The following is a 24,125-nucleotide window of genomic DNA, read 5'->3' on the forward strand; positions in this document are numbered from 1 at the left end:
GCCTCTTTTTTTCACTGATTGCTGTTACATGCATATATGTAAATACATGATCATATATTTCTAAATACAATCTGCTCAGTTTATATGACATTACATGTATGAATACGTGTATGAATAATATGTTTTCAGGCCTGACCATTTGATATGGAATAATCAATTTCTATAACCTTTCCTAGTTAAAACTACTACTTCTGCTCTCTGCATTCCTTCATTGCCTGTAGTTCTTTGAGTGTGACTGAGGCCTTCTGGTCTTTCCGGTGTTTGTTTGTCTATGTGTCTACTTTCTATTGGCTTTTCAGGTCATGTTTAGGTAATTATGGTGGTGAGACATTAAGGGGTGTGCCATCTGACATTACTAGGTGACACAATATCATAGCAAATTCCTTGATCCTGCAGGAATCATATATACGTATATATATATATTTTTCTGAACACTGTTGCATAATACTTCGCTGAACCTTGGGTGTAGTGTGGCTGTAAGTGAAGTCCTCATTCCTCATCAAGGAAACGTCTCTGCAGTAACCAAAGACCATTATAGAAAACCACGACCAATCAAAGCGCAGAGTTACTTTAAACAGTTAACACATGCTATTCTAAAACCACTTGGAGATGCTTATGAAAGTGAAATTCTCGAACTTCAGTGAATTCAAACGCATGCAACAGGAGGAACTGAAATCCCTCATACCTTATCACGTGTATTTAATTAGACTCCAAAGCAGATCCCGGTTTTGCAAACAGGCACCTACTTCTCTAGTGGAGATTTCTCTGAGGGGCTCTACCACACATTGGTGAGTTTCAGGAAATGAAAACGTTTTCTGTAGGGAGCTAGGACTTCAGATCAGCGAGTGGAAAGCATGATGTTTTTGGGGTGCATTTCCTCAGCTGCTTATTCTTTTAACAGGGTTTACGGTGTTACCTTGAAGTAACAAATTCAAGTGGCTTTATAGCTCTATAATACTGCCATTTAGAAGGCTGTCATTATGAACAAATCAGAACCTAGCAGCCTGCAGGAACAGAGCAGAATAAATAAATGATGACCACCTCTAAAAAGGGAGCTGAGGTAAAGAATTAGGAGAGTGGCATGCATTTAATTAGGGAGCTCTAGAATTTTTGGATTAAAGACATTTTTACCCTGTAGGATGGTAAATACCATTGATTCCTAGAGCCGCCACCAGCTTTCCCTTTGGTATCCCTAGCAGGGCAACCCTAGTGAGCTCCTAAGTTTCCTGTGTGATGGATGGACACCTCTTTGTTGTCTCTGCCTTGCAGTGTTTACAAAACGATGACTAGTGCCAGCTACCTCAGGGTTCCATACACTTGGCGGTGATCAAGTACCAGATGACATATTTACTGATTAACCCTCACCTGTGGAGTTTATTTTTAATTGATTTGAGAGAACTGGAAATAGTAGAATTGTTCAAACGATCAGATATGACATCGATGATTTACGGCTATGCTTCTGCGACTGAGATGGAAATAGGCTCAAAGACATTTTCCTTCCGTTACCTCTTTTATTGGTTTGAGCTGTTGGTCTTGGGAGATTTTTTAATTCTACCCCTTCTCCCTCTCGTTTCCTGTTGTCATGCTTGAGAAATGGTGAGATGCTTTTCACAGATTTTTCTGGATAAACTCTACAAGTGCAAAACAACAGTTTTGATGTGTTCTCCTAGCTGCATGGTTATACAAGTAGACCCTGCCTTCATTTTCTGTTCTTATGTCAATTGATCAAAAACTATTTTAATGATGAGTCTGTGAGAAGACAACTCAATATAGTCATTAAAGTGTCAGCCTATAGTACTATGATCTGGGGTATAGTCTTAAGAAGAACCAGCCTGGCCTTGGTCATTTATTTCACATTTGTAAACTTAGGGGCTAGTTGCTTAATCCCTGTGTGATCGGGAGGGTAATATTGTTAGTACCCATCATGCAATTTGCTGCAAGGATCCACTGCCACATGAGAAAATACGTTCTGAGGGACTGGCACACAGAAAGCATTGAAGGTCAACTGTCTTTAATCTACATCTATAGGCTGCCTGCGTAATTCCAGACTGTTCACCAGGGAAACATTAATCTTAAGTAACAGTTTAATTTAACCAATAAAAACTATAAAAATTAACTTAAATAAATCTATTTCCACATCCTAAACAGCAACATAACCTCTTCAATGGTGGCAATTTAAAACTTTATTCTTTGAAAAAATTATATACCTGTGTTTATATTTGATAAAGAGAATTTGTCAGTAAATGATTGGGAGTACTTATATTTATAAGAAATATGATAATAAGTAATTAGACCTTTTAAATCTAATAAGAAAATATTTTATTTTTAAAGGCATTTTCTGTATATAAGCTATGTACATTATCATATTTTTGTTTCATTTTATGGCTCTATTAATATGATACATATTTATATCAATTATCAGTTATATTGCTTTAATCTTAACTTTTTGATAAGCTAAACCATTTAGGATGGATATTTGGGTCTGAATTTCAGATTTATCAGCCTACCTATTCTTTTAAATGTAAATTATTTATAGCTAAAAGGAAATTTTCCAGAAAAGCCACATAAAGTCAGATGTGAAGTGATGCTCCTCTTGAAATATTCATAATGTACAATTAAAAGAACTACTGATGTTAAATTATCAAGTTAGAGTGATGTATGCCATCCAGTCAACATTTACAAATCATAGCTCAATGCACAGCTAGTTATAATTCTGCAGGGGAAATTAATGACCTTATTTGATTTTCAAAATAACCCTTGACCTAGATTCTTAAAAGAAAAAACTTCACAGTTTAAATGGGACATCATGGATAAAATGTGATATTATTGTAAGTTTTCTGGAGAAAAACATATTACTAAGACAATATTTTTATGTGTTCCAATTTTTTTAAATCTCGGTAGTTATATTTCCTAACTAAAAGAATATCATTTGTAACATTCAAAACACACAGTGACATTAATTATTCATTACAGGCATCTATGGTGTGTGTGTGTGTGTGTGTGTGTGTGTGTGTGTATACACAGGTACATGAGTGTGCCTATGCCCGTGTATGACTATGCATGTATTCATTTAAAATTCATAGTTTTCATGCACACTTATAAATATATATTTTCCCTCATTATTATATCATTTGGCCTTACATATATAAACTATCCTGGAAAATGGGATATCTGGAATTTACATTGTCAAATTCTTTTAAGTAATGGGAAATGAATATTCATCAATATTGCTTTACAAACTTAATCAACTCTATGATTATTTCATAATTCTGTCAATCAAAAACCTATTAAACTGTATGGCTTTCTCACAAATAGACAGCATTTGATATTATAAACTATTTGTTATACAATAATACATGTCAGACAGAAATTTATTTATCAAGAGTAGAAAAATACTCAATTACACTTGGAGTTATTAAACTTAAGGCATGGCCGTTAATGTGGTAGTTTTGCTTATGACTCTGTCCGTAATAATAAAGCAAATGGCCTCATTCATTTTGCATTCAGTATTAAAATTATTGTATTGAGATTAGGAATAGAAAAATATTTTGAAAGTACAATTGATTTCAAATTGAAGAATATATCTCTTAATAATATATGGTAAGAAAATAATTAAATGCAGAGTGGATTTTTACAAGCATAGCAGGAATAGTTTATAGTTGAATTCAAAATGATTTGACGAATTAGAAAAATCAGACACTTAAATAAATTGCCAATATGATTTTATATGCATAATCAGCTTTCAAAGGTTTTATGTTTATTCCAGATTAGAGAAAATGATTTTCTAAGTGTCTAAAGCTAATCTGTTTTGTGCTCTATGCTGAAGATTGAACCAGCCACTTGAAGGCTGTTCTCTGTTTGTAGCCAAGGGCCATTGTCCTTCCAACCAAATCAGCTATTTGAGTTCTAATCTCCATAAAATCATCTCTTAATCCAAAACTTTCAGAAGGAACTAACTTCTTTCAACTTAAAGTCATCTTTCTCAAGTCTTGCCAAAATCACACTGGGTAACATAATTTTTCCTTGTTCCCACCTTAGCCTAACTTTTGGAGGATGAAGACAATGATTAAACACTTGAAATATCAAAAAGCAACATGACAATGCTCACCCGAGGTCCTAGCATTTCAGAGACAAGACAAACTGATCAAGGTTCAAGGCTACCCTCAGCTACGTAGCATTTGAGGATAACCTGAACTATCTAAGATCCTGTCTGAAAACGTGACTAAAATTAAGACGAATCTTGTCTCTGAGACCTCAGCTCCCCCATCTGAATCCCACTTTAGATTTCTTGGGGGAGTAACAGAAATGGCAACTGTTCTGTTGCAACCACTGGAAGAGATATCGAAGGTCCTCATCTTTTGCAACTTAGGTAGCCCGATACTTGAGCTGATTATTCTTCTCTATACTCTTCTTCTTGCTTGATGCCCTCTGTGTAGCTCCCATGCTGTCTTCAGTTGCTACTTTTCTTGTCTCTACCTATGGAGGTTCCTTGCATTTCCAGTTTTTCTGTTTGAGCAATATAAACTATGCCATTTCATAGCCTTTTTCATAGTGAAATTAGTACCCACTTCCTTGGTATTATTTTATTGACTAATGCTTCCTATAGATCTCTTCCTTTCTATATTTCTATATACTTCTTTTTCTATATTTCATATAAGAAGGCTGGTTGATTAATTGTTTTAGGGGCCCACTGAACTTCAGGATGGCATGTTATTCACTTTAAAAATGACTTTTTGAGTAACGTTTCATTCTCGGGCATTAGAGCATGGTGCTTCAATTCATCTCTTTGGTGAAATTAATCTGATTCTATAGTGTGCACATTTACCTGTTTGAGCTTTTGTTTTCTAATTTTATTTTCTAACATATTCACTTTATATCATGCTCACTGCCCCTTTCCTGGTCACCCCCTCCCAAAATCTTTCCCATCCCCCATTCCCTTCTCCTCTGAGTGGGTGGGGGCCCCCTCTGTATTTCCTCATCCTGGTACTTCAAGTCTCTGGGAGGCGAGGAGCTTCCTCCCTTACTGAAGCCAGATGAGGCAGCCCCAGCTAGAAGAGCATATCCCATGAACAGGCAACAGCTTTTGGGTTAGCCCCCATTCCAGTTGTCCAGGACCCACATGAATATCAAACTTAGATCAAGATTTAGTGCAATTTAGGAACCTAACAAAAAACATATATGACAAAGAATTCTTATATTATGTCTAGATTTGATGAAATAATAGTAGTGCTCTCTTGAACTCTGAATCCATGAAAACATACAGCTTGTTCTTGCCCACCGGTCTACTAAATTTCTGTTTCTCCCTACTAACTCAGCCACTAAGATATTGCCAGTTATACATAATTTTTATGGGGAAATGAATTCCATTAATTGATGTTTATCTGTACTCATATAGCACTGAATTACAAATTAGCAGGGCACATAATAAAAAAGTATTTCTCGGAGTTGTTTTTAATCACTTTTCCCCAAAAAGGAATGTTGGAAATACCTATAATATAGAAAATCCAGGTTTCATAGAAATATCTTTTCTATAATGTAATAAAGTTTTGATTCATCAAATTCCTGACTAAAATGTCATTGTAACTGTATTTCTTTTCTTCATGTAGCTATTAAGACTATTCTATAAAAAAATAATATATAACACAGCCAGGGTAAAGATAAAAGCCCTAAAGTGCTCACATTATGAAGATGAAATATTAATGTTAGCAAAGACATTAGAAGAAATATTTAAGCACATCGTAAGTATAAATGTTTCTCATGATGGCTTTTCACAAAGCATATCACAGTATTAATCAGCAACACTCAGCTCTGGATATTGATAGAGATTCGTATTTAAAAATAAGTACCCACTGCAGTCATAAATGAATTGCCTACCTTCAATGGCAATTATGTAAATTAACCCAGGTACAGCTGCATTTGAACAGCAGAGTCACCGAAGAAGACCCATTCGTAGCTAATTCTGTCCCAGTTACAAAGTTGCTTCACATTTATCATGAAGATTAGATATTTACACAAGAAAATCTATATAAAACTGGCTGCCACACTCTCCACACAGGGTAGACACTTATCAAAAGCTACCATTGTTAATATCATTCAAGGGCCAGGAAGCTATAAGCACTGTTGTGAAAAAAAATATATATATATACTTCTTTAATCTTTTAGCATGTCACAGAATTCCTTTCAAAACAGTGATTGAGGTCAATCCATAACTTTTGAATGCCATGTTGATAAAATTATAAGTAAATATTTCAATCACATGTTAATAAAATGGTGATAATGTATTCTGTTATTTAAAAAATCCAGTATGGGGTCATCTTTTATTTTTAAGGGATTTCAAGACAAGGAACCTTCTTAGTAATATTCTAAAGATAAATGGTTCCTAATCATTAGCATGCGTCAACATCATCTAGAAAGTGTGTATAATATATGTTTTACACACTCCTTCCTGTACCTGGGAGTGCAGAGTGAATGAACACTCATGAACGTCATGTGGAGATCGGAGGTCGGCCACAGATACTCTGCTGTTCTCCGCCTTCGCTTTCTTTTAGTTAAATTTCTTCTATGATGGTTTCGTTCGTGTACCTCGTGTTTCATGTTTACTCTCTCCTTCCATCTGGTCTACCTTTCTCCTGCCCGTGTAACTCACCCCTTCTCCTCTGCAGGTGCTGTCTCACATTTATGCCTCTTTGTTCATTTCACTATATTTTTTATAGGACCTTCTGTATGGTCCCAGGTTTGGAAGTATTTGTTGAAGCCTAACCCAATAAGCAACCTGTTGGAATACCATTGAAAGCAATGGTTCTTTGTCCCGGAGAATCCATCGGTTACCAATATCCACCAGGATGGGTTAAGGCCCACAGGAGTTCCCTCTTCAACCGGTTGTCCTTTCATGGTTAGATATCCATGTCATCTCTCTGGGCCTGGGCTATCTCACTTGGTATAATACTTTTCCAGTTCTATCCATTTACTGGAAAATACCCATGATGCAATTTTTCTTTACAGAGGAATTGAATTTTGTTTGTACATGTGCCACATGCATCTCTTTATACACAGTTAGGCTGATTTCATTTCCCTGCTACTGTGAATAGCACATCAGTGAAGGCTTACGAACACGTATCTCTGTAGTAGGATATAGAGTTGGCTTATTTATTGATATTCCCAGGCATGATATAGAAGAACCATATGGTAGTTCTATTTCTAACTCGTTTAGAAACCTCCACAATGATTTCCATAGTGGCTGTCCCAGCCTATACACCCATCAATGGTGAAAATCTGTTCCTCTGTCATCACAGCCTAGCAAGCATATGCTGTCACTTGACTGTGTGTGTGTGTGTGTGTGTGTGTGTGTGATAACCTCTTCTCCTTTACTCTTTTCCACATACATTTTTGAAACAAAGTCTCTTATTGAACCCGGAGATTGCCATTCATGCGGGATGGGTAGCCAACAAACCATAGGGATCCTCCTGTCTTCTCTTTTCCAGTACTGGGATTTCAGGCACACATCTCTTTCCTGTTTCTTTGTGTAGACGCTGGGGAATCCACACTCCGATTCATGCTTCTGTGGAAAACACTTTTACAACCAAGCCATCTCCCTAACCTTTCTAGAAGGTTTTCCTTCTATAAAGCATAGAAGCTTAGACTCTTGAACTTCTGCATCAGTAAGCATTAGTGGTGGCTCCAAAAATGTGTATTTTTAATAACACATTCCCAGGTGAATTTGGTCTGGAAGCAACAGTTTCTGAATCATTACCACAGGTCAATTACTGGCAAAAGTTAGAACAACCTTTCTAATATTTCCTTCTCTAAACCAGACATATTGGTGTTATTAAATATCTAAGAAGAAATATTTGGGTTGTCTTGCCAATATATTTTCTGATTGTCATTTAATTATTTCAACATACTTGAATGGGTGTGGAGGAAAGTTTGATCATGTGATAGCAATTTCCAATCCCAAAACACAGACATTTTTGGTACAGGCTTACTTTCAAAACCTACGAAGAATGAATAGTGGGAACCAGAAGCCCTTCTTGACCCAGAGGACACAGCACTTCTTTGTTAGGGGCCAACAACACATCCATTCAAGAATGCTATTCAAAACATGAGAGTTTTATTTTTAACTGATGCAGGCTTGGACAATTAGATCATCCTATGTTCATTACATAACTTAAAGTCATGAAAAAAAATCTGTCTCTGCTTCCAGAACATGGTCAGCAGCCTTGGTAGTTTTCTCATAAAGAATATTCAAAATGGTGGACCACAATGAATTCTGCACAGTAGACAATATGTAGTTTCACTGAGGCTATACATCCTCTTTTAATTCCAGATTTGATAAGATTGAAATAAAAGATAGAGAGCAGGACTCATATTAGCATCATTCATTAGTTTAAGGAGCATCATGCAGAGGGTGGGCAGCCACACACTCATGAACAACTCCCGGAAAACTGATATTTTGAGTCACAAGAATGGACTGGGCTAAAACTGCATGTGATACTTCAAAGTTCAAAACTTTTGTTGGTTTTGCTTAATTCCATTTCATTCCCAAGCATTCTTCCCTCTAGGACAGGACTTAAAGGACGATCTAGACTTCTAATTTCTCTTGGATAACATAGGTATATTCGGTCTTCCTCTCACGCACTCTCTTTCTCAGGTTTCTTCCATCCCTTTCTTCTCTCTGAGAGTGCCTGAGTACAGGGAACTGCTAATTCCCTGTTTGCATGGAGCCTCTGATTGTCACCAAATGAACGCCTCACTCCTTCGTTATGTGCAATTCTGAAGTGGCCGCAGCGAACAAAAGCTGTGAATTGTGTCCTCAGCCTGGCAAAGGATGACAATTGCCTCCAAGGAAATCAAAGCAGAGTACACCTTCATCTTTCATCTGTTTCGGGTTTCCTTGCAAGTACAATCTCTCTTTTACTCACCTTGCTGCCTTCAGTCTAATCTTATCTTCACTGACCGTTCGTAACTTCCATAGCAGAGCTAGGTCAGCAGGACAAGAGCCCAAGAAGGGGAAGCACAGCCAGGATGACTGCTGTTTTCCTCAGGTTCCTGCTGTTTTCCTCAGGTTCCTGGAAGAAGGCCACGTTATTCTTCTTGCTTCCGCACCTGAATGTAGCTTGTAGTTTCAAAAAAAATGAACCAAGCTAAAGCCGGCTAGGCACCAGCACTGGCAGTCGTGCACCCCCACTTCCACCCCCAGCCCCAGCCCCCGGTGGTTAACTTAGTGTTGAGCCACTTTGTTCAAATATCTGCTCCCAAGCTCTCTTGTTCTCTGCTTGCTAAGCTGACTGAATCAGTTTTTCCTCCAATGCTCGGAGCCTTGCCTCAAACTTCCCAGGCCAGGCACCGCCTGTGGCTGGCTTACAAGAAGCCAGCTACCACTCACTCAGATCCCCATAGCCACATGAAATGAAAACACTAGAGACATCATATCATATACCAGCCAGATTTATGACGGTAAATCTCCAACCCCAAAATGCCCAAGCAAAGAACATAAGACTCAATTGCTATAAATATGAGCTGCACACCTAGACTGGGCAAATGTGCCTACACCACTCTATTGTCCATGTATGAAATTCCTAGCTACTTGTGACCCCTCTAGGTCACGTGGTTCTGGTTCATCCTTCCTCTTCTTCCATTGTTCTCTCTGTCCTCTAAAACTTTCAGCTCCGCCCTTTCCTTCCACTGCCCAATCACAGGCTCGAGGCTGATTTGATCCATTAAGATTTCACTTGACCTCACCTGAGTATGTGATCCACTCCTCATTGGGGCACTCCCCTTGAGGGAGCAGAAGATCCACAACACCCAGACCCACGCACTTGCCCACATACCACAGTAATGAAAACTTTAAATCTACCTGGGCTTGCCTTGGATTCTCACTTCCTACTGCTCAAATGTTTAGTTAGTAGATGTAATTGTGATGAGCAGACACCTAGATAACATACACATATATGTATTTCATTATTTGAATGCACGTATTTGTCTGAATTTTCTCTCTTAACATAGTGAGGCTTTCATTAGTGTTGTGTGACTATGACTAAAATTCCCATGTTAGCAGCCAAAAATTGAAATCTGTTCTTCAATCTTTTTTACTTCTTAGTTAGTGGGGTCTGTATTAGTCAGTGTAGCAGATATTCTGGTTGGAAATATTTTTATGTGAAAATAAAAAAAAAGAGCACATATATGTAAATATACATATATACATATATATGCATATTGAACTTAGATTTTAGGAGATTTTAATAGAAAAACTAAGTCTGCTTTTAAGTTTTACAGTCAAGTGTTTACTTTTCTTACTTCACTCAGAGTCATCTAGAGCTACTGAAATAACCCCTGAAAGTAAAAATGAGAGTCATGTTGTGGTACCCACCTTCTCTGTCACCTAGCAACTCTGCTCTTAAGAGTCAGCATATGAAAACTCTAAAGCAATCAAAGTAGAAAACCATTTCTAATTGATTTACAGAACTATCTCTTATTTATAACTCTCACTATTATTAACCAAACATCGAAAATATTTGACTAGCAATAAAACTCAAGTAAGTGATGTTGAAGAGTAGTTACAACGACGTAGATACATCCTTAAGGGTCATCATCTGGACATCACGAAGCTCAGTCAAACTGTACAAACTTTCTCTTTTCTTCACGAAAGTCAAATACCTTTGAAGAAATAGAATACTTTACCCTTTTCATGCTACAAATATAATGTTCTTATCTATATTTTCGATTATTAATTTTGATCATCAGGCTAAATTGGATTAAGAAACCCCTAGGGAAACCTTAAAAGTCACCCTTAGAACTGGATTTAAAATGTCATATGACATGATGATCACAGTAAATATATAACTGTGCTAGATTTATCTAAAACAAAACTATAGAGTCAGCCATAGTAATTCACGCCTATAATACAAAAGTTTATGTGACTTTCCAGAAGGTTCGAGGGTTCTGGGTCAGCCTGGGATATCTCAAACTATACTTACACATCTAAGCATGTGTACACATGTATCTGTGTGTTTGCAGTATATCTAAAGAAAAATATAAATTTTACAAGAATCAAGCGATACTTCCACAAATCTGAATTAAGGTCAAATAAAAGTAACTCCCAAACTTTGACACTGGACAATATCTCTGAATTATTTTAAGATGGACAATGCCAAATATACCTGAAGAGTGATCAACAACACCCAAGATTCCACCCTCCCACACATTTGCCTCTGCCCACATGTTGTGCGGGAGTCCCACTGGTTGTCCACGAAGAAAATGAATGACATATCCTTCAGTGCTTCCTCACTCCGTAGCAGATGTCAGCAACATCAGTCACTGGGATTGCTACTTTCTCTCAGGAGAAGAAAGCATGGACTTGGTAACAGTCATAGATCAGCAAGATTTGAGATAATGGCCCTGGATAATGACGAGGGAGGACAAGAAGGAAATGAGGCATGATGTAAAGCAGGATGAAAGGGGAGAACGGATGCACGGGACAAGTGATGGTGTGGCACTGCAGACTAAATACAAAGGTGTGTGGTGTGTTTCTCCCTTACTCTGTCTTCTTGTGCTTAAACACGCAGAACGTGCAATAACCGCTCACTTTGCCATGAAAGAAGTGGTGTAGCAATCATTCAGAGCAGTTAGTATGAAAGCAGGAAGTCATCTGTAAAAATAAAGGAACTAACATTTTATGGTCACCCAACCCTCAGAATGCATGTTTTTATACTCACTGAACATAAACTCATTAAAAGAAAAACTGTTTGGTATACTCCCAGTGAAACGAATTAGAGCAGAGATCTGCTGTGTACTTTGGAACAGATTAAATGTGGGTGATATGGATGACCAGAAATTTAAACATGGTTCTCATGCCAATTATATTTAAAAGGCACATTAATTGATTTAACTTTGAGTAAGTATGTCTTTACTATTTGCATCTGAAAAATAGCACTAGTGGATTTCTATATTATCCATAGGAAGGGTCTCTCACAGAGCACACAGGGGTGTGTGGGTATGAACTTTGATAAGTCCAGGTTCCTCACTGTGGTTCACTCACAGGAGCTAAGCCTTGGAAGCAACCCAGCTGTTCTTCACTGGGTGTGTGAATGGACGGAAACAGTGTAGCATCTAATCATAAATGAATTCTTTCTATAGTAAAGTGGGAGAAAATAAGTTGCTTCTGACAACATATATAAACCCAGACGGACAATATGATAATTAATATATCATGGTCTAAGGGAGAAGAGTAGACAGGGAGAGAGAAGAGGTTGATCAAGGACACGAGTAGACAGGAGGAGTAACCTTCAGTAATCGATTGCACATAAAACACAACAGTGCATTGCATATTTCCTAATTGCTAAAATAATAAAAATTTACCAAGAAATAGTGAGTAAAGTAGATTTACTAATTAGACTTGTGTAATTATTCTGCATTATAAACATAAAAGTTACATCACATTCCATTAATATGTATTATTAATCACAAACAGTTAAATTGTTAAATGTAATTATGGAGGGATGAATTCTGGAAAGAAAGTCTGAAGAGCCTGAGGGTCTTTCCCTGGGGATCAAACATGTCTAGTGAACACCGTGAAGATACACTGATTTAATTGTCTATATGAAGTTATTATAAATTATTTGCAGGGCATTCAACAAATGGAGAAATAATTACATAAGAAAATTTGCTTTATTTAACAAGAAAATTGAGAGCATGTCATGGTGGAGCCATGGCTTTGTCCCCATATCACTCTATTTCAACATCCTAGATGCTGAATTTGGAAAGTGAGTGCATTTAAGAACAGAGAGGTACTTCCTCTAGTCCAGCTTCTGCTTCAGGAATAGTATTTTATAGTTTCAGGGAAGCAGTATTTTCCATTCTGTCCACCCCTCCCAACCAGGGAGGTCCAGTCCTGGCAAAGCAATTGAGTAGTCTGGGCTCCATTCCCTCCAGAATCTGTTCCCTAGATTCAGCTCTCTACAGAATCATAGGCCAAGACCAGTGCACTGTCATGACCACCCTCACTTTTGCACCTTGGAGAGCAGAGTTTTCTCAATGGCAGAGGCAAAGTAGAGAGCAATCAAGGACCCTGCCCATTCCCACTCTTAATTCTGGAGAGCCATGGTGTGCTCCAGAGCAAGTGGCCAGGGTCCCTGTCACCAGCTCCATGGCTGAAATGTTGAGGTTTTTTTTTAAAGAGAACAATTGGCTATAAGAACAGAGAACACCAGAGGCTATCCCCAGGGCACTGGTTTTATTTGAAACAGAGAGTAAGGATGTCCGAAGTAGAGTGCCTCAGAGGCAAGGCATATCTTAGTAGTAACCAATTAAAGGAGTGCGGGAACTCTAAGAAAGAAAGAACCAAACTGTTAAAAAAAAAGTTTTCAATTTAATGGCAAGAATCACAGACAGAAATAGCTAAGAGTTCTCTTGGGAGTATAATAAGTTTTCAAGCATGAACCTCAAAGGCTATCCCCACAAAAGAGGCCCAAATTTAATGAGATCAAACTGTGGAGCGGTGTATGCCCCAAGGCTTTGTCAAAAATAATAGAACAATCACTAGACATTGTTAGAAACTAATAGCTGAATGTGATAACAGAGGTAGACAATTTACCAAGAGGTCAGGAAGAAGGAAAGATAAAGAGGGCCTCCTAAATCCATGTTATCCCATGGTGACTGTTAATAAGCCCATGTCTGCTCTCAAGGATGTATTCTGCACTCAGAGGAAACTAGACGTCATTCAAATAGCCTCCCAAGCCTCCAATATGTAAACAAACAGACTTAATGAAAGCATGAGCCTGGAGCAAGGTATGTGGAAATCATGCTTCTGAGTTGGCGTAAAATCTAAATGTCTAATTATTCACAATTGACAAAATTGTGGAATATTAAAAACAGAAACTGTGACTGGATCACATGAAAAAGAGCAAAAACCAGATATGAACCAGCTAAGTTGATACATTTAGCAAATCATTCAAATCGATTACAAATGAAATCCAAGAAACCCATGCTTTAAGCAGTAGAGAAAGATAAAATGGCAGTGTGACCACATGGACAATGGACAGTGTAATCCAGTGGACACGTGACCAAAAATTTGACCATCTTTTTTTTTTTTTTATTAACTTGAGTATTTCTTATATACATTTCGAGTGTTATTCCCTTTCCCGGTTTCCGGGCAAACATCCCCCTAATCCCTCCTCCTCCCCTTCTTTATGGGTGTTCCCCTCCCCATCCTCCCCCCATTGCCGCCCTCCCCCCAACAGTCTAGTTCACTGGGGGTTCAGTCTTGGCAGGACCCAGGGCTTCCCCTTCCACTGGTGCTCTTACTAGGATATTCATTGCTACCTATGAGGTCAGAGTCCAGGGTCAGTCCATGTATAGTCTTTAGGTAGTGGCTTAGTCCCTGGAAGCTCTGGTTGCTTGGCATTGTTGTACATATGGGGTCTCGAGCCCCTTCAAGCTCTTCCAGTTCTTTCTCTGATTCCTTCAATGGGGGTCCTATTCTCAGTTCAGTGGTTTGCTGCTGGCATTCGCCTATGTATTTGCTGTATTCTGGCTGTGTCTCTCAGGAGCGATCTACATCCGGCTCCTGTCGGTCTGCACTTCTTTGCTTCATCCATCTTATCTAGTTTGGTGGCTGTATATGTATGGGCCACATGTGGAGCAGGCTCTGAATGGGTGTTCCTTCTGCCTCTGTTCTAAACTTTGCCTCCCTATTCCCTGCCAAGGGTATTCTTGTTCCCCTTTTAAAGAAGGAGTGAAGCATTCACATTTTGATCATCCATCTTGAGTTTCATTTGTTCTAGGCATCTAGGGTAATTCAAGCATTTGGGCTAATAGCCACTTATCAATGAGTGCATACCATGTGTGTTTTTCTGTGATTGCGTAACCTCACTCAGGATAATATTTTCCAGTTCCAACCATTTGCCTACGAATTTTATAAAGTCATTGTTTTTGATAGCTGAGTAATATTCCATTTTTTAGATGTACCACATTTTCTGTATCCATTCCTCTGTTGAAGGGCATCTGGGTTCTTTCCAGCTTCTGGCTATTATACATAAGGCTGTGATGAACATAGTGGAGCACGTGTCTTTTTTATATGTTGGGGCATCTTTTGGGTATAAGCCCAAGAGAGGTATAGCTGGATCCTCAGGCAGTTCAATGTCCAGTTTTCTGAGGAACCTCCAGACTGATTTCCAGAATGGTTGTACAAGTCTGCAATCCTACCAACAATGGAGGAGTGTTCCTCTTTCTCCACATCCTCGCCAGCATTCGCTGTCCCCTGAGTTTTTGATCTTAGCCATTCTCACTGGTGTGAGGTGAAATCTCAGGGTTGTTTTGATTTGCATGTCCCTTATGACTAAAGATGTTGAACATTTCTTTAGGTGTTTCTCAGCCATTCGGCATTCCTCAGCTGTGAATTCTTTGTTTAGCTCTGAACCCCATTTTTAATAGGGTTATTTGTCTCCCTGCGGTCTAACTTCTTGAGTTCTTTGTATATTTTGGATATAAGGCCTCTATCTGTTGTAGGATTGGTAAAGATCTTTTCCCAATCTGTTGGTTGCCGTTTTGTCCTAACCACAGTGTCCTTTGCCTTACAGAAGCTTTGCAGTTTTATGAGATTCCATTTGTCGATTCTTGATCTTAGAGCATAAGCCATTGGTGTTTTGTTCAGGAAATTTTTTCCAGTGCCCATGTGTTCGAGATGCTGCCCTAGTTTTTCTTCTATTAGTTTGAGTGTATCTGGTTTGATGTGGAGGTCCTTGATCCACTTGGACTTAAGCTTTGTACAGGGTGATAAGCATGGATCGATCTGCATTCTTCTACATGTTGACCTCCAGTTGAATTGACCATCTTTTGAATTCTACATCATTCAATAGGATTAAATGTAGGTGATGAATAGAAAATACCGAGATTCCAAGAAAATCTTGTGGCATTTCTGACTGGCACGTCTGCCCTCTACAGCAATGCAGGCCCACTCCACTCTCAGCAGAGATCTTTGTTGTATATCTATGACTCTATAAGTCATTCTTTCTGATATTCTAGCAATAACCTGAGGCTTTGTTTCAATTTTAATGTAATTGTAAGAATTTTACATCCTCTTGCTTCTTATAAAGAAAAATTATTTTTTGAAGAAAAAATGAGATAAAATAAAGTCACTTTAATGATAATGAAACATTCAGATTCTTAAGATGTTCTTTGAACAGAGTGAAAGAGTCCTTATTCAAATACATCGAGAAGACCAAAGGATTCCAGTATCGCTAATTACAAATGAAAGAAACAATACGGATTGCCTTGCCGTTTTCCTACCTCATCTAAATCAATCAAATGCTATCCCTATATCAGTACCAGCAGGTCTATGGCATGAAGCCATGATTTATGTGAAATTCTGGCACAAAGAGAAGAGTAGAAACAAGTTGTATTGAGAAAAGAGATGGTACTCTGATGCATAAACCCTGACATAGTCATTCTACCAGTAAAGGTGAAAGGCATGTTTTGATTCTCAGTGTGGATGCTACGATCTGTAATCAATTAACTCTAATGCCTTTGGGCCTGTGAGGAGGGGTGGGACAGAACATTAAGTAGGAGTGTGTAGTGGAGAAAAATTCCTCACTTCATGATAGGGAAGTGGAAAACAGAGAAGGTGAGGATGTCCTACTATTTTTTTTTCAAATGGGTTACACAGTCACCTGAAGGCCCAAGATAGACACCAACTCCATGAGGTCCTAGGTTCAGTACAGGAGACTGAAGGTAGGGCCTCATACATGCTAGACAAACTGCTAATACACAACTACTAAGCCTGACCTCTTAAAGATTCTAGTAGCTTCTAATTATGCCTTGGGGCTTGGAACACACAGGTCTCTGGGGGGAACTCTGGATCCAAACTAAAACATTCGTGAATCAGATGTACTAATGAAGAGAACAAGGTAGGAAAATAAATTACTATTATTTGATAAAATGAGCATGTTTTCAAAGCCATTTGAGGTCAAAATAGAACTATTATTTCTTTATTTTAAAGAGTGTATTATATTTATGCATTTGTGAGATATGGAAATAGATGAATGAATAGATAGATAGATAGATAGATAGATAGATAGATAGATAGATAGATAGATTCTAGCATGAATGTGTTCTGTGGATATTTTTATTACAGCATATGTATGGAGGTCAGAGGTTAAGCTGTAGGAATAGGTTCTCTCTCCTTCTACCACTTCAGTTCTAAGGATTAAGGTTAGGTTGTCAGGCTCAGTGAAAGGTATCTTTACCAGTTGATCATCTTGGTGGTCCAAGAAAACTATAATATTTGGGCATCTTACACAAATTGCTACCCTGAAAATATATAAAGTACCAGGTGTTTTCTGAAGACAAGTTTGTTGCTGTTTTTGTTGTTGCTTTTACATTTGATTCTCTTCTGGAATATCCATGACACAAAAATCATTTATAGTTAATTGAATAACTAATGAACAATATAAATTTTCTAGGTCATGAATGTGTTTCATAACAAAGAGGATTGTTCCTAATATTGTATGTTTATTCAAAATAACAGTTCATTCCGTTCCTTCTCTAAAAGCTGGGTGAGATGCTCTGTGCAGAATAACATGTTCATTGTTTGCAGCATCCAGCTAAGTAGACCAATTGACCACTTGTAAGCACTGTTGTGCTACATTTAGTCATTATCTCAAAGTAAAATGTTATATAAGCCAAGGACCATAGTCACTACAAACAGCCAATGTGCCGATAAGAACTTAGCAGGGTCAACTAGGGCCAGAATAATCAGAAGAACTGGAGGGTTACGGTCATCTGGGTAGATTCTGATTGTTCTCAGTTCTGTGACCAGACAATGATTGTTCTGACTCATTCAACAGAGCAATCTGGGGCTGGGGTTCTAGCTCAATAGAGAGCATTTGCCTAGCATATATGAGGTCTTAAGTTCAGTTCGCACGACCACACTAAATCCAATCAATCAAGGAAAACAAAATATGCCTAAGTGAATCTTACTTGGCTCAAGACCATGAAATAGCTCCCAATATTGTAAAGCTGCATCCCATTGTCAAACTTTCAGTGTTTATTCATTATTTATTAAATGTTTATGGCATGTGAAGAAATGTATCTGGCACTGAGTAAGCAGGAAGCTATGCCTGTAATGTTTATTCAGAGTTCAGTGCAGTTTTGAAAGTCTATTTGGCACCAGGCACTGTACCTGCTGTGAGACGCTCACTGGTAGAGAGAACTGTTCTTGATTTTCGAGAGCACACAGTGGGAAAGGTGCAGAGGGATGACTGAAAGCTATAACTGAAGGCAAACGGAAGCTCTGCCACTTGCAGGACCTGGGTGACACAGGTGGACATTGTGCTAAGTGACTGCACCACAGTCAAATACTACCCAGTTTCACCTGCGTGTTGAAGGTAAAGTATTTTAAAAAGACAAAACTATAATATGTAACAAGGCTGATTAGAGGTTGAGAGAGTGTGTGTGTGTGAAGAAATTACAGTGATGAATTTTAGGCAAAAGAAATGAGCTGAAGAGGTCATCTGTGTAAAATCATGACTGTAGTTAATACCAACACATTACATACTTGAAAGTTGCTAGAATAAATTTGAAGGGCTCTCAGCAAACATATAGTGTGTGAAGTAATTTATATGTAAAATGGTCTGATTGTGTTAAATGGCTTAGATACAATGTATCTGCAGCATTAAACTATATGGAGGACATGATATCATTGCATCAGTAAATAAGTTAATAGTAAGAAGCACGAGAGCTTAAGAGCTGAATGAACTGTGACAGATTCTGTGGTGTGATTCATGGACTTGTTTCACGTCTACTCTTCGTCTCCTTTATCATCACTGGGAAGTAGAAGGTCTTGCATTCATTAATTGATGGGAATTATGAAAGACTGTAGAAAGATGGGTGCGTGACTTCTTCCATTTCACTTCAAAAGGTCACTGGTAATACTCAAAGTTGAGGAAAATGGAGCCTAGTAAGAACTAAGGTAGTTTCCTAAACTGCTCAAGAAGAAAACATTTTATGAACCTAGCCACAAGAGGAAAGAGTATACAGCAAGAACCCAAGAGAATGCTCTAATGCATGACTTGTAAAGCTTAAAATGGAAAGAAATCTTGTCAGCTGTGACAGAATGAGAGACCCTCAAGGCAGTAATCTAAATGAGAGGAGAACAGATCCATAAATTTATTGTTTAATTTATATGTAGACTGAACTGCTTCAAACTCAGGTTCAAAGTTGAAACACATACAAACAGTGACCTCTGGCTTCTCTGAAAAACCTCATTGTGTCTAACAACACAGAGAAATGAAAGTGGTGGCAAGGCAAGGAGACCTTGGCAAGCAGGAGATAGTGAGAAACTAACTGGAAACCGGAAATACTGGATATCAGCTCTGCAATGGAAATGAAATCTGGACAAAGTGATGAGGACACAGAAGAGTCGTCCATGGGCCCAAGTCGTGAGGCAGCAAACAAAAGAAAGAAGCAGCCTCCAGAAGCAAAAGCAAAGTTTCGGCTGGGTAAGATGCGTACTGTTGATTGTAAAATTTATAAAAGTAAAAACAATGAGGAGAGTTAGTGAAATACACCCTTGTGTGCCTGTCTCTACAAGGGTGATAATTGAGGATAAAGAGAATAATTGAGGGGGGCACTTTCCCTGAATGTGTGTCATAGCATGGGCTAGGACCCAGACTGAATAAAATGTGGGAAAAGAATAATGTAAGCTAAGAACTAGCATTTATCCCCGTCTGTCTGTCTGCCTGCCTGCCTGCCTCTGTCTCTTTCTTGCTCTCATTCTTATTATCTTCTTTCTCTGTCTCTGTCTCTCTGTCTCTGTCTCTCTCTCTCTCTCTCTGAGTGTGTGTGTGTGTGTGTGTCTTTTTAGTGTATTGAAATGTGAGCAATAGGGTTTGTCCATGAGGCAGCTCACATTAGAGTTTGGTGGACAGCCAATCGGTGAGGCAGACAGACAGACAGAGGCACAGACACACACAGACACACACACACACACACACAGACACACACACGCACACACACATGCACACAGACACAGACACACACATACATACACACACACACACACACACACACACACACACACCTTGAAATGGGAGGTGAAGTACCGCTAATATGGTCTAGCAGCAGGCAGGTGTTACTCAAAAGAAAAGTGCTACTTTACTCTAGAATTTTATTATAGACCGAGAATACCTTCTCTGTTAGAAACCTGAGACTTGGTCTCCTGATGGCCACAATATGGCTTTCTCTGTTCTTTCATTTCCCAGTCTCCATTCCTTCATTGTACAGGACGCCCCTGGTGTATGTACATAAAAATATTAAACTTTTTGTTTTTTTAAAAAAAATGAAATGTGAGCCAGTTTCCAGATCTTAGGTCACAGTGTCATGGACAGTAAGTAATCCACTAGGACATTGTCACTCTGCCTAAAAAAAAGAAGATGCTAGAGAAGAGACTGGCATCTTTGACAACATCACAAGCTGAGACAAAGGAAGAAGTTAATCCTGACAGGAACTCTACAAACAAACTTCTCTGCTGAGAAAACTTCAAGATTCACTAATTTATAACCAACCCAAAGCCCCAGGTCCACTGAGTCAGCAAAAAATTACCTTAAAAACCACCATGAAGAGGGATGAAAGCCGGCCTGAACAGAAACTCGCTGTTACAAATATAGTTAAGCAAACATGGAGAGATACAGGCTATGCAGAAGAGCAGAGCCTGAGCGAGGAGAAGCAGTCTGGTAACAGGAGAAACCCTAGGTTGCAAATGAAAATACAATGGATGTGGCCATATCATAGTGTGGGACACTGAAGCAGTATACATCCAGCTAGTCCACTAAAGAGAGAAGCTAGTGGAGCGAGCCCTGAGCTGAGGTGGTGTTCAATGCTGAAAGGTGGAAGGACTCATGATCAGTCAACGGGGGTGGGGTGGGGGATGGCTTAAAGAACACTCCTGCCAGAAATCAAGTCTAGCAGCGAGCAAAGTTAGAAAGTGAACTACAAGTTGTTTTCTAACTGAAGCTTTCCCATAAGGAGGAAAGGCTACAAAGATAACTCTGAGACTTGAGAGATGGGTCCACAGCTAAGAGCGTGTGCTAGTCCTACAGAGGACCCGAGTTAGAGTCCCAGCAACAGGCAGCTCCCACTACCTGTATCTCTAGCTACCGGAGTATTTGCTGCCTCTAGCCTTCACTAGCACCTGTACATATGCACCTATGTACAAAAATACACATTAATAAAACCATAAATCTTTAAAACAGAAAACATAACCTTGGGGATAGGGGAAACCTACTTTTATCACAATCAGGAAGGAATGTTGACTGATATATTTTTCCAGTGTATTATTCTTATTTTTAATTTTTGGCTTTTAGTTTCTTCCATCCTCAATTAAGTTCTGTTTGGTGTCTGTCTCTGCACCATTCTATTGCACTCTGCATTATTTATCAGACACTCAGCCCTTGTAACTTTCCTCAAATTATCTCATAGAAAAGGTAAGGGAAACTATGCCATTTTATGAAGTCAGGTGCTTTGCTATGCAAAATAGATACATGCATAGTCAAAAATGAAAGTCATAAAATAATTCCCCTGAGGAACATGGACACCAATAGTCCCAATAAAATATTTGCAAAACAAACTCAACACCATATTTTTAAAGATCAAAGAGAATAGTTAAGTTGGTTTTGTTCTAGTTTGCAAGAATGGCTTAATTCACACAGCTCTGTACATGGAATAAAATCCATAAATCATAAGTAAACTCAAGAGCAGAAAATACATGATCTTTTCAATAAATGGACATAAGATAAGGTCACATACCTTAGGTAGGTTCTAAACTTTCCCATCACAAATTCTTAACTACTTCATCTTAAAATTTGAAATAATAGTGGAGAAGGGAAATGGGATATAGCACAGACAGTAAAGAAGCACCCTAGAAACAGTGTGTTAAGTTAGGTTTGATCCTTAACACTGGGGGAAAAAAATGAAGGACAGAAGCAAGACAAACTAGTGAGGGAGAACTATACTTCCAACTACTTAAGAGGCTGAAGCAGGAGGATCAGAGTCCAATGCCGGATTGAGCTGCAAGGTAACTTTAATACCATGTTGTACAGCTAGAATACAATATGACATATATGTATATAAATATACATACATACATATAAATATATATTTAATTTTCCAGTTTGGAGACAGGTGCCTTAACTCGATGTCTGCTTAGCCCTTCAGGCCTCCATCTTATTTGAAAACAGTTCCCTGTGATTCAGTTTCCCCACTGGAGATGAATCCTTCATCTGGGGTCACAAATTTAATAAATTAACTCATAAAGATATTCACAGGAGCTTCTAATAGACTATTTTTAACCTATAGACTAAGAATACCATTCACTTGTATAAGTTCAATGTACTACTATTGAATACTTCTCTTGTGAATCCAAACAATGGCCAATGGTCCAGTAAAATGTATCCATTTGCCTATACACCTGTACGACAGTAAATATTTCCATGTGTCTCTTCAAAGACAATTATGAATGGAAATTTTTCTTATAAGGGAAAGGTTCTATCCTCTGTTTTGCTGATAATGATTCCATTATTAAATGCCAGCAGGAAGTTACATATTTTAATTGATGATTTTATCATAGTAACTACATAGACCTTTTCCCCCTGTCTTTCTGCCATTTTTAGGAGTGTTTCTAAAGCTATCAAAACACCTTGTTCATAAAATAATAAAATACATGTAAATGTGCAACAATCAAAAGTCTTTTTCATGCATGAGAGGCTTTAGACGTTTAAAACAGAGTTTGTATATCAGAGAATTGTCCTTTTCGTTCCCTTCCGCCATGTTCAATAGGATTAGCAATGTAAGTTTACATACTCCTAAAATTTGTTGAATTCTGCCTTTGCGAGACTTGATATTACAACACAACATCACTTTCTTTAACACTTCCAGAAAAGTGTACCCAATTTTATATGTAATAAACATATATAACATCGTATCACATATAAGGTATAAAACAAGCACATAAATCAAATTTAGATGTTACCAAACTTCTATCGCCTAGTGACATAATAAAATATGAATTGATAATATTTAGATAAAATACACATGTAGAAAACCAGGAGAGGTTGTGCATGGCCAGAAAGATGGCTTAGTGGGTAAAAGCAACTGTCACCAAGCCCAGATGCTTGACTTACATCCCCGGGGATGCACATCAAAGGAGAAAACTGATTCCCACATATTGTCCTTGGGTCTCCATGTCAGGTACACAAGCTCTCTCTCTCTCTCTCTCTCTCTCTCTCTCTCTCTCTCTCTCTCTCACACACACACACACACACACATGCACACATATGGTACAAGGCACGGCACCTAGGTCAACCTTAAATTCCATCTTCAAATTTATCCTCAGACCTGGCCATCACCTCCTGCTCATCAATCCTTTACTTGGGTGTAGCTACAAATTACATAGAGTGAATTGAGACTGAGAAAAGAACAATTTATTTAAAGAAAGTGGTCAAGGAATGGTGCCACCTACCCATCTCCAAAATTTTAACCCAGAATTGCTCCTGTCTAAAGGAAATACAGGGACAAAGAGTGGAGCAGTAACTGAAGGAAAGGCCATCCAGAAACTGTCCCATCTGAGGATCTATGCAACCACCAAACCCAGTCACTATTGCTGATGCCAAGAAGTGCTTGCTGACAAGAGCCTGATATAGCTGTCTTCTGAGAGACTGTACCAGATCCTGACCAATAGAGATGTGGATGCTTGAAGTCAACCATAGGGCTGATCGCAGGGACCAGGGGAAGGACTAAAGGAGCTGAAGGAGCCTTATCTGCCATCAAAGGGAGGAGAGACCCTTGGTCCTGTGAAGACTTGCCCCCCCTCCTATGTAGAGGAATGCTAGGGCGGTGAGGTGGGAGTGTGTGGGTGGCTGGGGGAGCACCCTCATAGAAGCAGGATAAGGGGGGATGTTATACAGGGTTTGCAGATGGAAAACTTGGAAAGGGAATAACATTTGAAATGTAAATAAATAAAATATTCAATTAAAAAAAAAGAGATGGTCTAGTGCAATATATCCCACCATACTCTAGCCAGTATCTCTGGACTTCCTTTCTTCCATAGTTTAGGATTGAAAAGTAACTGCAATATTTTG

The 24,125-nt window shown here is 38.5% G+C and overlaps 2 long non-coding RNA genes across 10 annotated transcripts in view; one reads left to right on the top strand and one right to left on the bottom strand.

Annotated features, from left to right (window-relative positions):
- LOC102556284 (uncharacterized) overlaps window positions 1-24,125 on the bottom strand; it is a 114,552-nt gene that overhangs the window by 63,986 nt on the left and 26,441 nt on the right. The gene's annotated exons all lie outside the window — the stretch shown is intronic.
- On the top strand, window positions 17,524-24,002 carry LOC120097062 (uncharacterized). Its single transcript, XR_005494233.2, has 3 exons — window positions 17,524-18,377; window positions 19,275-19,490; window positions 23,548-24,002. It is a non-coding gene; the product is annotated as an uncharacterized LOC120097062 (long non-coding RNA).

Source organism: Rattus norvegicus, chromosome 15 (assembly GCF_036323735.1).
Source record: "Rattus norvegicus strain BN/NHsdMcwi chromosome 15, GRCr8, whole genome shotgun sequence".
Lineage (NCBI taxonomy): Eukaryota > Metazoa > Chordata > Mammalia > Rodentia > Muridae > Rattus > Rattus norvegicus.